The sequence below is a fragment of the Solanum pennellii genome, chromosome 1, assembly GCF_001406875.1.
Source record: "Solanum pennellii chromosome 1, SPENNV200".
NCBI lineage: Eukaryota > Viridiplantae > Streptophyta > Magnoliopsida > Solanales > Solanaceae > Solanum > Solanum pennellii.
In genome coordinates, this window is record NC_028637.1 from 86,632,732 (window position 1) to 86,649,128 (window position 16,397).

Here is a 16,397-nt window from a genome sequence, read left to right on the forward strand (position 1 = left end):
CTCTTTCCCTCTCCTTGTTCTTTCTATTTTTTTTATTCAAACCCTCTTTCTTTTACCCTAATTAGCATATAATTAAGTATAAAGATGGCAATAATATCCCACTAATTAACTCAAGGTTACCTCTTTTAACCCCCAAGTAATTAGACTTATTAACATTAACCCTCTAACTTTATAATTAAAGCAGGAATAGTCCAAAACGCCCCTTAAATTACTTAACAGAAATCCGACCCAGCCTGGGATTACGCAGCCTGTGACGGCCCGTCGTGCCTGCGACGGTCCGTCCTGCTGCTTCCGTCACAAAGTTCAGAGACTCAATTTCCTTGAAGAGTCTGTGACGGTCCGTCGTGCCCACGACGGTCCGTCCTGCCATGTCGTCACGAAGTTCAGAGAGTCGATTTCAGTACCCAAATTTCAGAATTCTAAGTGTTTTGGAACGAGACCCCCTCGACGGCCCGTCGTGCCCATGACGGTCCGTCGTGGGTTCCGTCGACTCACACAGTTTTTCCAGAAATAAAATCTGCTGCTTAAAACGACTAAACAGGTCGTTACAATACTATTTTCTCTGTTTGGTATTATTTGTGATGTTTTTTATTTTTAGAGTCAAATTGTAAAAGCTTTGACTAACATTTTAAGATGTATTTTTTTAGTATATTAATATGCAAAAATATTGCAATTTATAGTAATTTTCATATAGTTTTAGAATATCTAATTTTTTTTGTTTAAAATATCAAATTAATGTGATTTAATTTAACTTTAGAAATTAGTCAAATTGACTTTCGAAAAGAGCAACATGACAAACAATATCGGACGGAGGGAGTAGTACCTTGTTTGGTACACTTTGTTGTATATTAAGGTGTGCATTGATAATACCACGGATTTCTAGGTATTAGCAATGCGATGATTTTAATTCATGCATTGACATGACAAAAGACTCAATTGCCCCTCAAAACCTTTTTTTACATATTTTTCACCATAAAAGTGAGGGTTATCTTTGTAAATAATTTATTTAATGCAATACATATTATTTTAATTTTAATGCATCAAGTCAAACAATGCGTTAAAATAATGGAATAATACATATATTGAATCCTAAACTTGGCTTCAAATTTAACTTTGACATCAAACTTTTATAGCGCACAAATAGGCACTTTAACTATCCTATCTTTCAATAAATAAACACGCGATTTTGGGAGCCAAAGTGCGTGAAATACAAATGCTCCCACGTGTATTAGTGAGTCAATCAGTGGCTGCCAACTAACTAAACATTTTACATGTCTTTTTTTGGAAAAAAAAATAAGAAGATGTCATTTTGAAACTAAAAAAAATTAAAATTAATTTTAATTAATATAAAAGAGATTGATTAAGGGTAGAATTGTCATTTCAACATTTTTTTTACATTTGTGGGCCTCGGAAATTACCCCTCACTCGCGCAGAATGCGTGCATTTCACGCATTTTGTCAGGTAGGAATCGCGTGTTTATTTATTGAAAGATGGGATAGTTAAAGTGTCTATTTGTGCACTATGAAAGTTTGAGGTCAAAGCTAAAATTTGAAGTCAAGTTTAGAATCCAATATATGTATTATGCCTAAAATAATCCATGTATAAGTAATGCAAGTATAACTAATACATGCATTGTTCATACAAGCATTACTAATACACTACATTTAGCATTATCCTTAGACGCTCAACCAAACGACCCCTTAGCCTGCTTGGCATTGCTATTGGAATAGCGGAATCACTTGTTTCGAGAAAAAAAATCATTCTTATGTTAAAAGTTACATTTTTGAAAAATCAGTAAAAGTAATTTTAAATAGAAACATACACAATTTTTTTGTTATTGAGAATAAGCTGAAAATTTTGCTTCTTATAAAAAATAGAAACAAAAAATAATTTTTTTTAATACTAAAATATCCCTACACATGGTCTTTTTTATTGGCCTATATATAATAAATTATTTAGATAGTTTTTTTATATATTAAATCTTTAAAATATGTAAATTTTCTTAACAAGAGGTAAATGATATTTGTAGGTCCCCTTTTAATTTCTTTAATTAATTTTTTTCATTTGTTGTTTTCCTTAATACACGTTTTTCTCCCTTGAAATACTTCCTCCTCCATTTTCATCCTCACCTATATCCACTATTTTTATTTTACTAGTCTTTTGCTAATCCGTAAAATTCAATACCAATATGATTTTATTAACGTCGGTTTCACTCTGTATTATTGGTATCGACTTGGCAAATGTAAACTTTCTTAAATTTTTAGTAACCCATTTTGATTTCTAGATCCATTGAAACATTTTTTCATAAAATTTATATATACTTTTTAGTAAGCATTTGACCATGTGATATCATATCACGATACGGTATCGTGAGATAGAGTCAGCGTTTGAACATGCGATTTTATGCCGATTCCATCTCATGATTCCATATCATGAGATGTGATACCATATTCTCCAAAAATCATGATATGGAATCATATGGGAATATCATATCGTGATTTGAGTTATTTTAATACAAAAATTGATCCACGAGTTTATATTTTGTTAAAATAACTCCTTATTTATATCTAATAACCATTTATTTTACATGTAAATAAAATTTATAATCACATCATTACTTTTTAAAATTTATTATTCTCACCGACATAATTAAAATTTACTATTATCACTAACATATAGTTACTTTAACTCACACTTCACGATTGTTGAGCAAAAAATTTTGAAGAGTCCGTGAAAGTTGTTTCATTTTTACTCAAATATATTGATGAAACAATTACTTAAGTGGAGAACAAATAACTTTGTAATAATTATTATACGATTTTATGATTTTTTTTTTATTTGATAATATTGAATAAACAATTGACGCTATTTTAAATGTTTTAGGACTTATGGAATTTTTATGCTTATGAGAAAATATACAACAACAAAATTTCATATCGCATGTCCAAACAAAAATTGAATTTCATCTCATGATTCCATATCATTATACCATATCATGATTCCATATCATGATATCATATCGCATGGCCAAAGGGGCCCTTAATCAACTTTCTTATGCAATCTTCATTTCTTATTTGAGTTGTCAAGAAAATATTGACTTTCAAAAAATCTATTCTCCAAGTGGGCAAATTGGTTGGGAGGGTTCAAAAAAGATAATGTGATCGATTATAGTGAATTTTCTTTTTTAAAGTGACTTAAAAAATTATTGAATAGTGAAGAAGAAAATGAAGGAATATTGATTGTATTGAAGTGTTAAGGGAATACATGGGAGATATAGGAAGGAGTACTAATCCTAATAGGACTAGGATTAGTACACACTAAATACTAATATTATTTTATACTATTTATTTAATACTATCTGTTATTATCCCCCCTCAAGCTGAGCTGAGCGGAAGCGAACGGAAGCTTGGAACTGAGGTAATCGTGCTGTCGGCTCGGGAGAGGCTTGGTGAGAATATCAGCCGGTTGTTCTTCAGTGGGTACATACTGCACAGTCATGGTGCCGGCCTGAACTTCATCGCGAACAAAGAGACAATCGGTATCAACATGCTTCATTCTGGTGTGTAGGACGGAATTCTTGGCCACACAGATGGTTGATTTGTTGTCACAATAGAGAGCAGGAACAGTGTGAGTGGCGCGGAGTTCGCGAAGAATATATGTGACCCACATGGTCTCAGCAGCAAGAAGAGCAAGGGCGCGGTATTCAGCTTCAGTCGAGGACCGAGAGACCTTGGGTTGTTTTTTTGTACACCAGGAGATCAGGTTCGGTCCCAAAAAAACGAGAAACCCCGATGTAGATTTTCTGTCATTTTTATCATTCGCCCAATCTGAATCTGAGAAACCCCGAAGCTCCAAGTCCCCGGGTCGAATGAGTAAACCACGACCAAGAGTGCCAAAAATGTACCTGAGAATGCATTTTAGACAATGGTAATCATGTTCACTTGGTTGATGCATGCGCTGAGCAACTCGGTTGACAGCAAACTGGATGTCAGGACGGGTAATGGCCAGATACTGTAGAGCCCCAATGAGGCTGCGGAAGTGGGTGATATCGGCAAAGGGGGTGTCGGCTCCATTCGTAGACGAAGAGACTGCCATCGGTGTTGGTTGACTGGTGCATTTTTCCAGTCCAGCTTTCTGCAACAGATCTCGAGCATATTTTGACTGATGAAGAAACAAGCCGCTGCCTGTCCGAGAAACCTCCATTCCCAGAAAATAATGTAACGGGCCAAGGTCCTTCATTTTGAAGGTAGTATGCATAGCTCGAGTGACATCCTGAATGAGAGCTGCAGTAGAGCCTGTAATAATGATATCATCTACATAGACAAGAAGAATGACTGTACCGTGTGCTGAATGTCGAGTAAACAGACTCGTGTCGTGTACGCAACACGTGAAGCCGAGTCCCTGGAGGAACGTTTTCAGACGTGTGTACCAAGCACGGGGGGCTTGCTTGAGCCCATACAGAGACTTCTGGAGTTTGCAAACATGTTGAGGGAAGCGGGGATCAACATAGCCCGGTGGTTGCGTCATGTAGATAGTTTCATCAAGCATGCCATGAAGAAAAGCATTGGAAACATCCAACTGATTGATGAGCCAATTGTTGCGCACGGCGAGTGACAGTACCAGGCGAATGGTTTCCTGCCGAATAACAGGACTGAATGTCTCGGAGTAATCAAGCCCATACTCCTGATTGTAGCCTTTAGCAACCAAACGAGCCTTGTACCTGGAAATACTGCCATCTGCATTGTGTTTAATTTTGTACACCCATTTACAGCCCACTGGGTGCCGCCCATGGGGCTTAGGTACAAGAACCCAAGTTTTCTGATCAGTCAAAGCCTTAAACTCGTCATCCATAGCATGACGCCAATAAGCATTTTTTGAGGCAACAGAGTAGGTTGTTGGTTCACTATCGGGAAGGGGTGTATTTGGTAGTATGGTAGCCTGAAAGGTTTTGGGTTTAAAGATACCGGCTTTGCCACGGGTTAACATGGGATGAGTATTGGGGGGTGGCACGGGCGGTGGTGATTCGGGGGTGGCCGGGAAGGACCCAAAACGGATCGGGCTGGAGATGTTGTGGGTATGGGGTGGTTCGGGTTGGTTGTGAGTGTGGGTGGTGGTTGCGGGTGTATTGTGGGTGACGGTCGAAGGGGTGATGAGGGGTGGTTGGGTAGTGGGTGGAGGTGTGGGGGAAGGTGGTGAGGGACCCTGTGAGTATGTTGGAAAAAGGGGAAGGACGCCAATGAATGATGTATTTGTGGAGGAGGAAATAGACTCGTAGGGAAACTCATTTTCGACAAATTTGACATGACGAGATATGTAGACTTTATGAGTTTGTGGGTCAAGACAGCGATAACCCTTGGAGGTAGGATGATAGCCCAAAAAAATACAAGGACGGGATCGGGGTTGTAATTTGTGAGTAATATGAGGGCGTAGCCAAGGGTAGGCAAGACACCCAAAGACGCGGAGGTTGGTATAATTGGGAAGTTCTTGGTAAAGGAGTTGATAGGGTGATTTGTTGGAGAGAGTGTGACTGGGCATTCTGTTAATGAGGTAGTTTGCGGTGGCTAGAGCTTCTACCCAAAAGGAGACAGGGAGATGAGATTGATGTAGAAGAGTAACCACCGTTTCAATGAGATGGCGATGCTTACGCTCAGCCACCCCATTCTGTTCGGGAGTGTATGGACAGGAGGTTTGATGTATAATTCCCAGGGATTGCAGAAACTGGCCAAAGATGTTATTTACATATTCCTTTCCATTGTCACTTCGAAAAAGTTTAACATGAGAATTGAATTGTGTTTTGACCATTTTTTCAAAAGTGACAAAGGTGGTGTATGCCTGTGATTTGTGTTTTAGTGGGTACAACCAAGTGTATTTTGTAAAATCATCCACAAAACAAATATAATAGCGAAAACCAGCAAATGAAGGAACAGCAGTAGGACCCCATAGGTCAGAATGAATAAGTTGAAAAGGTGCAGTTGTACGCTTCTCAGATAAAGTAAAAGGTAATTTATGAGATTTAGCAATTGAACAGGAGTCACAATTGTTTACATGAATGGAAGAAAAACCTAATTGAGACATTAAAGAATTTATTATTTGAGTAGACGGGTGACCCAGACGACTGTGCCACAACAGACTGTGGCCATCAGCCGAAAGAGCCACCGGAGCCACAGGAACGCTTTCTGAAACTGGGTGGGCAGACGAACTTGTGCCAGGAAGAACGTACAGACCATGCTCACAGGGGCCCTGAAAAATCACCCTCTTGGTAGTATTGTCTAGGATCTGAAAATCATTAGAGGTGAACAAGAGTGAGCAATTATTGTCTTTTGTGAATTGGTGAACTGAAAGGAGATTGGATTTAATAGAAGGGACGTGGGTAAGGTTACCTAGGTGAAAGATAGCGGTGGGGGTTTTAATGGTACCCGTGCCAGTGTGAGAAATATTAAGGGACTCACCGTTGCCAACAGTAATACCATTGGAGCCATGATATGGATTTGGAGCGTTAAGCTTGGATAGATCAGAAGTAACGTGCATGTTGGCCCCAATATCCAACAGCCATTCAGAGGAAGGGCCGGCTTGAGATGCATAATTGGCACGGTTATCACTATTTCGGCTCTCCTCATACCGAAACCAGCAACGAACAGCGGTGTGTCCTGTTTTCTGACAGATTTGACAAGTTGGACGATCCCGCTCGTAAGTGCCCTGCCCGCCGCTGGAAGATGACTGCCCGCCGCTGCCGAAGGAGTGCAGGCTGTTGTTGCTGCCGTGCTGCTGACCGTCGTACGGCGGACGACTGCCCTGCCGACCGCCGCGCCCGCGGCCTCCGCTGTTTCTGCCGTAGCCGCCGCGGCTCCCCTGCCGGCCGCCACCACGCCCCCCGCGATAGTTCTGGCTTGCGGTGAGGGCGGTGGCCGGCTCCATAACAGCGGCTTCTCGGAGAAGAAGTTTGCTCTCCAGATCCACGTTGATTTCTTCACTTTTTAGCCACGAGGAGAGAGTAGCCAGGTCAACGGGCGTTGGACTGATGCGAACCGCCTGTTTAATGGAGGAGTAAGCTGATGGGAGCCCCCGAACGACGCACATGACGAGATCTTTTTCGGGAATGATTTCGTTCACGGTGTCGAGGGCTGTGATGATGGTGGAGACCTCGTCTAAATACTCCGCCATAGTTTTCGTGCCTTTGGTAATTGTGTGGAGACGATCACGCAATTGAAAAATATGAGAGTGGGAAATTGATGCATAGCGTGTTGCGAGGGCCGTCCACAGGGCTGAAGCAGTTGTGTAGGATCGGACGTGTTTCTGAACCGTGGGAGAGATGACCGCAATCAAACATGATCGGATCTGGCCATCCACGGCTTTCCAGGCGGCATGGGCCGGATTGGTTTTTTCTGATTTGTCCGTGGCGGTGATGACTGCCGGCGGCGGTTCTGTGCTTCCATCGACGTATTTGAGAAGGTAATTGGCCTCAAGGGCTGTAAGAACGGTGATTTTCCATGTAGGGTAATTTATGTCTGATAATTTTTCGGGAATCAGGGCATGAAGATGCCTGAGAAGGAGTTTAACGCCAGAAGGAAGTGAATCGAGAGGATCCACCTCGGTTGTCATGGCTGCCGCCGCCCAAGAGAAGAGAGGGAACGATCGGTGCCCTAAAGAGAGAAAGAAAAAAAAAACCTAGAGAAAAGAAGATCTAGGTTTTCTGACTCTTGATACCATGAAGGAATATTGATTGTATTGAAGTGTTAAGGGAATACATGGGAGATATATATAGGAGATATAGGAAGGAGTACTAATCCTAATAGGACTAGGATTAGTACACAGTAAATACTAATATTATTTTATACTATTTATTTAATACTATCTGTTATTAGAAAAGAAAGTATTGAAGGTTGGAATAATAGTGAACAACAAGGAAGAAGAAAGAGAACAGTGCGGTATGCATTAATGAATGGGATAATGCACAAGTACCCCCTCAACCTATGCCCGAAATCCCAGAGACACACTTATACTATACTAAGGTCCTATTACCCCCCTGAACTTATTTTATAAGTAATTTTCTACCCCTTTTTAGCCTACGTGGCACTAGTTTGAAAAAAAAAGTCAACATTCGTTGGGCCCACAAGATAGTGCCACGTAGGTCGAAAAGGGGTAAAAAAATTATTAATAAAATAAGTTCAGGGGGGTAATAGGACCTTAGTATAGTATAAGTGTGTCTTTGAGATTTCGGGCATAGGTTGAGGGGGTACTTGGGCATTATCCCTTTATGAATTAATCAATTGATATAATTAATTTTCAAAAGTGTTAAAGAAAAAATAGTGAATAAGTAAAAAAGAAATAAAAAATAATGACATGGTGCCTACATGGTTATGATGTGGCGCTTACGTGACTATGATGTGGCAGGTGAGAGTGGTGTTATAATCTCAGGTTGGAAAAAATTCACTTTAAAGATGGTAAGGGGATATTTCAACTTTTGTGTAGTTTAAGTACTAAAATAAATTATCCGACCAACTTCGGAGGGGTGAGAGATTATGCATTTTATCTAATTACAATTCATAGCGAACACATTGCAATTTTTGTATTTCTATCCTCAATCTTGCTCGCCACTCTCGGTTTTCTCCTTCATCTCTCTCACTTTTATACATACAAATACAAATGTATAAACTTTGTTTGAGTTGTATAAACTATAAAGCGAAAGAGGGTGAATGTACAAATATAAATACATATCTCACCGTCCTATACACTTATCATTATACTAATAGAAATCTTTCCCTACTCAGATCTCTTTTGTCTTTCTCTCTCTATCCAGTATACAAGTACAATGTACAATTTGTGTTTGTATAAAGTGAGAGAAATTTGATACACAAATACAAGTGTTTTAATTCGATTCAATTGTATATTAACTCGATCATTTGTACACAAATTTCAATTTTATGCAGATATTCGAACACAATCATTATACATATACATAGCAGTTACATATATATAATTGTCTAACCAATATACATATACAATTCACCTCTTTCCACTCTCTGCCCTCTCTCACTTGCCTATGTCCACTTTCTCCCAATCTCTCTCGCCACTCTAGCCTAACACAAAAGACATATACATATACAAACACAATTTTCATTAACAAAAACATTCTATTTATACAAATTTCCACAATTATACAAATCGTTGTTTATACAAATCAAATGCTTGTGTTTTATACAAATAAGATAATATGTTCTGGAGCACAAACAACAAAACTGTAGATATAGAGCGCTGCTATAACTTTTATATTTACTATTCTTAAAATTTATATTTTTTTATCACATATCGTAATTTGTAATAAGTATTGAAAATTTTTAAATATATAAATTTTATCTGAAAAATTAAGAAACTAATTTCCAAATTCACCTTAACGAATTAAATATAGTATTAAATTACATAAATCTCATAGTGTAATATATAAATTACATGTTATCCCTACTCTTTTTCTATTTTACGAAAATTCCTTAAAATAGAAGTCATTCAGATACATAAGTTTCATCTGGATACACTATATGTGATAGATACATTGTAACAGACAATTGCACCTTTCCAGGAAAATAGTTGGCTATTGCGCTTTATTATGAAAATTAACCTAAAATTGATTCTAAATCCCACGATTCAAGCATAAGTGATTGTTATCAATCCATCCCAATCTATAACAGATTCATGTCTTTCAAAATTCAAATTTTCATCATCTCCATCAAGCTGCAATTGCAGTCCAATTCGTGAAAAATTCAAATTACTCAACAAATTAGCTGATACAATATGAATTTATATCGATTTTGTTGAGAGAATAAAAAATATTGATAAGCAAGATGAGTTATGAAGGTTACAAAAGTGATGAAATTGTCAATCTCAAATTCCCTATTTCAGTCAATTTGGAGATTGATGAGATTAGGTAAATCTTAGAAATTAGATACAGGTAATAATAACTCATCTCCATTGAAAATTTAAAACAACAAGGGTGTTAAACTTTATTTGATGGTGAAAAAGACGATCCTGAATTTTAATGTATCCTCTATGTATTGATACAACAGAGAAGATTTGTGGAGAGACACATAACTTTGATAAAGCGATCTGATAGAAAAAGGTATATGACTTTTTTTTATCTCTATCTCTAATCTCGTATGATACATTTTTATTATTATTATTAGCAGATTTAGTATGTTGATAATCGTTTTTTGCTTTTGATGATTATCTGATATTGATATTGATAAGATATTCATGATACATTAGTTGTAAATTGTCAATAGTATAAAGTTAATTTTGTATATAGTATTTCTACAGATTTTTTGGTGATACGCCATAAATCATTTTGAGAGATTGTGTATATTTTTGTTAAGCATGAAATAACAGTATATATAAACGTAACAAATTGACGTGATTCATACTTCAAAAGAGTAATAATTAACATGTATCACATACATTTTGTATCTCTGTGTGAGAGTAACACTGATTTCTATAACGTGTATCATGCTAGTGTTGTGAATATAATACATACAACCAATATAATAATTTAGATATATCAAGTAGTTGTAGTAATCATTATTACAAATGATACATTAATGTATATCATTCTTTGAGATATTGTGAATCACTGTACCTCTATATATTTCAAATGCACATGGTAGATTCTTTAATATGATAAAAAAATGTATAATTATGTGTTAATGTGCTTTATGAATGATTGTGGCTGAAGTATGAAGGCTTCTGAATGTTTGCAGCTTGTACATTTCGAATGACTGTCTTTTCAAATGTTTGCAGGTTGTTCATCATCTGAGTTTATTAGTGCATGATCGACGATGACTCTCAACATTTCCCTTCACGTCGCTGCTGCCTTTATGACGCTTTCCTCCTCTTTCAACATTTCCCTTCACGTCGTTGCTGAGTGCTGCCTTTGTGACGCTTTCCTCCTCTATCATTATTGACTATATACTTGAATACTAAATTTCAAGTTCGAAATCCCCCTTCTTCTGCAATATAGAAGAACACAACATTAATATAACGACTGGATAAATTTAAATATATCAAATTTTATGTTGTTATGTATCTTGCCCATAAACCGTGCATGATACGTTACTATTTATAACTTTAACTCTAGGGTAAAAAGATCTGATAATGAAATATATGAAATTACATGTATTGCGTTCTGTAGTGTGATTTTTTAATTTGTGATCTCGAGATGGATATTATTTATGATATATATTAATATTTTAAAAATATTTAGTATATTGATAGGTATTGTAATCCTACATGATACATTAGAGTAGTAAAGATTGCTGATAAGGTGTCCGATTTTAGATCGATACATTACTATTTGGTTTTAGATAGATACATCAATTGAAAAATTGTAACAGACTAGCATTATTCAAAATTTAAAATTCTTCTTCTCATTCTTTCCAAAAAAAAAAACTCTCAGTTTTTAAATTAAATCTGTCGACAAATTGTACTAATACAACATGAACTCATCGATCTTGTCAAGATATTCTAAAATCTGGAAAAATTAGGTGAGGTATGAACAATACAAAAGTGATTAAAGTGTTGTTGGTCCACATATCGATACATTACTATTTGATTTTATATGGATACATTATTGTTTGGTTTTAGAACAATACATTAATTGATAAATTATAACACACTAGCATTATTCAAAATTTAAAATTTTCTTCCAATTCTTTCAAAAATTCAATTTTGAATCAATTTTGTCGACAAATTATACTAATACAACATGAACGTGTTGATCTTGTCGAGACATTTGGAAATCTGTTAAAGTGAGTTGAAGTATAAACAATACAAAAGTGATGAAATTGTTGTTGATCAAAATATTAGTTTTGTGAATCTCTAATCAGTCCATTGCTGCTGAATTATAAATCGACGAATTGAGAAAAAAATTTGTAAATCAAATACATTGTTGAGGTGAAGAAACAAGAACCTGAATTTTCAATATATCCATTATCCATCAATACAACATACAAAAAAGCTGAAAAAATATATAACTTTGATGGATACATGTTTACGTGGTAATTATTATGTATCAGATACATTTAGTATAAATTCAAATTTGTGTATCATGCTTAACAAATTAGTCCATGATATATTACTATTAATGTATCTTATTTTGTTTGTGTGAAATTATATTTTATCGGAAGATACATTATACATGATATTACTATTTATGTATCTTCATTCATTGTTGCTTCATTAAGATCTTGAGGTCCTTGATCTGATTCATCATCCTAAAGAAGTAGCATGCATTATAAGTCAGGGACACATTAAATTGATAATGTGTCATATACGATCAAGTTTTAATGTATCAAACATTTGATAATATATCATAATACTAAATTTTCTGATCATACTAATACATTTTTATGTTCACTTGCTTCTGTGGTAACATGAATATTCTTTTGAAAGGTCGTGTATGGATAATCAAGTTCTGAAGCAATGTCGTCATTTTCGTATAGACATAACTCATCACCTTTGGAACTCGATCCAAACCTTACCGAAGACATCAACAACTCGATCTTTTTTTTCTTTTTCTTTTTTTAGCATTTTTCAACAGTTGATTTCAAAATCTTCATCCTTAAGAACATTGCCTACATTAGATGAAAAATGCGATGATAAGTACTACCGATTGATAAATTTTTTTAAAAAATTAATGAAGAAGAAGATGAAAGAGAGAAATCAATGGAAAAAGAAAATGACAAACAACAAAGTAAAAGATGATGAACTACTCTATATTGAAAATTTTTGAAATTGATTAACTAGAGAAAGAAACCTTTTGAAATTCAAATTAAGATGGAAAAGATAATTGATCAGATTATGGAAGTGAAAATAGGAGAGATTGAAAGAGTGAATATAGGAGCGGAGATGTGGTTTTGCAGTAGAGACTAATAATGTATCCGTACATTTGGATGTAGGATGAAAAATAAAGAGTTTTGAAATATTTTAAAATAGTAGAGAAAAATGAAAAATATGATAAATGATGATGTATATAGATAAATTTTCTTTAAATATATGCTTTAACATTCGTATTCCAAACACTACGTACCATTATTCTAAAGAATTCAGTACTTCGAGTTTATGCTATCATTAATTCATCATATTTTTTTGTGTTATGTTTGGTCTATGCTATCATTAAATTCATCATATATTTGTGCTAGTTTTGTAAGGATCTATGACGTGTGAAATTGGATATGCAAGAAATCCTAACCAAGTAGGTGATCAGATAAAAATCTCGTAAGAAATTAAGATTTTTTAGTCATTTACAAAATAAATAGAAGAAAATAGTTTTTTTCAGATCTTTTATATATAAAAATAATTTTTTTTTGTTATAAAATTATCAACGGCCTACATACTTTCATAGACATCTTATTTACATGTATATATATACAATTAACACAAGAGTCTGAAATAAGAGCTCTGAGGCGTTTGATTATGAAATTTTTTCACTTTTTCAACAATTTAAACTCCGAATTCAAGCATGTTTGTCCATAAAATTTCATAATTCAAGAAATTTCAAGAATTTGAAAAGTGACTAAAAGATATTTTACTCCAAATTACTCAACAACCTAATTAATTTTTCAATATCATTTTTCATTTTAAAAAAAATATATGTTTCTCAAATTTCACAATAAAACATGATCAAACGTCAACTACTTGTATAATAAAAAAACCTCAAAAGGTAGCTTTAGATATTCAAGTTGTGGTTGTTGGAGAGTGGTTGGTACCTTTATTCAATTCTTGTTTTCTTGTTGTGATTTTATAATGTTCTCAAAAGTATATATGTGGAAAGAAAAATGATGTGCATGTATATATGGGGGTTAGGACATCCAAATTTAGCAAAGGGGAAATTCTGGTTGGCTGTTGAACTTTATTAGTCACATTATCAATTAATTAGTTCTCCTACCATGCCCATACCCCCCCAACCCTATCTACTACTCTTGGCACAACCTATTTTTCATTTCTACCACCATTAATTACTTGGAACTAAGCTTTTAAATTTTCAAACATTCTAATTAGTAATATCTTTCTTACGTTTAGTATAACTTTATATCATCGAAAAATATGTTACTATTTTTCATCTACATGTTTTATTCTAATTAGTAACATCTTTCTTATGGTTAGTATAACTTTATATCATCGAAAAATGTGTTACTATTTTTCCTCTACATGTTTATGAGAAAATATTTTATAATGGAGATTTTGATAAGTTTTTTGATATCCTATTAGGGGCGGGGGTTGGGGGGAGGGGAGCACTGAGAGGTTTCGAATTCAGATAAATTTATTCTTTTCTTTTTAAATTATATATAGTGGTGTTGTATTTTTATATTAAAGAAATACTTAAATATAAATTACGTAAATTCATGCTCAAATATATATCTATTCACATAAATTCGTAGTCCTCATTCATTAGAAGTTTTTTTGACAAATTAAAATTGGATGGAGATGTACTTGTTTAATAGGTATATATTAGAATTGGGTAGTTTGCAATTCATAAATTTAAGTACATAACTCTATTAGAATAAAACATTCTTATGAAACAACTTTATTATATAAGTTATCTACCCAAATCTTCTTAAATTCAAATTCTCCCCAAAAATTGTATTGGACATTTATGTTTTAAGTCTGCATGATTTTCTTACCCTAAAATGTGGAGGATATTTATTGTTTTATATTTTAAAAATCTCAAAAGAAAATACTTGGGTTTATTATAAAATAATTTATTTCTAATAAAAATTTACTAGATAAAAGTTAGCATCCCAAATTTTGAAAGATTGGATATATCACAAGGATAATATTTTAACTTTGAGGAATTTTGATTCAAATTTGAGATCGGTTTGGTAGATTTCTTAAGGAATCAAACACACGTGTATATGATTGTATTCATGTATATTAGAGTGTATCTGTTCACTCTTATACGTTTATATCAGTATACTTGTGTGTTTTTACGGTGTATATATTATCAAAAATATATTCAAAGAAGTAATTTAAGTGTAGATGTGCCTTGTTATCATGATATATCAAAGTATTTGAGTGTATATGTTACTGATCATAAATTTGTATCAATTTATTCAAAGTGTATATGTTTCTTGTTATACTTTTTATATCAAAAATGTATTTGTTTTTGTTTGTACCTTCTATACATTATACATTTGTATCAATGTATCAAATGTATATTTTCCTTGTTATTCATTTTATATCAATATATTTGAATATTCTATAGTGTATCCATCATTAGAATCGAGATGTATTTATATCAATATATTTAGGTGAATTTTTTTTTTCCGTAACTGCAAATTTTATATACCAATGACGTATAGGTAATAATTAGTTGCAATAAAATCAACGAATAAGAAAATATCTAGTAGTGAGATTATTTTTTTATTATTATTATGAAAATAATCTCACAAGATTTTAAAGTCTCGCTAATTAGGAAGATTTGAGATGTCAATTCAGTGTTGCTAAATTTTTACTTTTTTTAAAAAAGACATCATTGTATAATTAATGCAATCAATTTCGTAGCCACTTTTATCGAAAAGATACATTAAATACATCTTATAAGTTGTATTCTCCGTTTCATATTAATTGAATTGTTAAAAAAATTTTCAAATTAAGTTAATTGTTTAATTTTCAAGACTATTTTTAAAATATTTTTTTTTTATTTTACCCTTCATTAGTTAGTATTGGTATTAGTTATTAATTAATGTTTAGTTATTTTAATCATAATTTAGAATAAGTGTAAAAACGGAAAGTTAAGCCTAATTCATCTCTTAATCTTCTTTTCTTAAAGGTATAAAGCATCTCAAGTTCTCAACAATTCAATTAATTTTAAAAATGAAAAAATTACATAAATTGGTACATTTTAATAAATAATTACTGATTTTAGCGATATTTTTTATTTATTATTATTTATAGCAATATTATGTTAAATCTGCAATATGAATTAAAAGTAAATTATGTATGCAATATATATGAATTATAATTGTTTTCTGAAATATATTATGTTTGTTTGGTAAAATTTGACACATTTTATTATAAATGTATTAAAATGTGTGATAAATGTATCATCCATCATTAAAACTTGTATTATATATGAATAATAAATTGTTCTTTGTAATATGTATTAAACTTGTATTATAAATGAATTAATACTGATCAAGTGAAAAAAATATTGTTACTATAAATAATAAATATATTGTTATTACAGTATATTTATGTAAGTTTTTATTTTTAAAAAAAAGGAGTAAAAGACAATAATATAGCTATATATTGTAATTAATAAAAGAGTAGAAAGTCCTTATTTTATCTAATATTAAATATTTCTGTTTTTCTTTTTGGAATAATAATAATAATAATAATTTAACCAAATAATA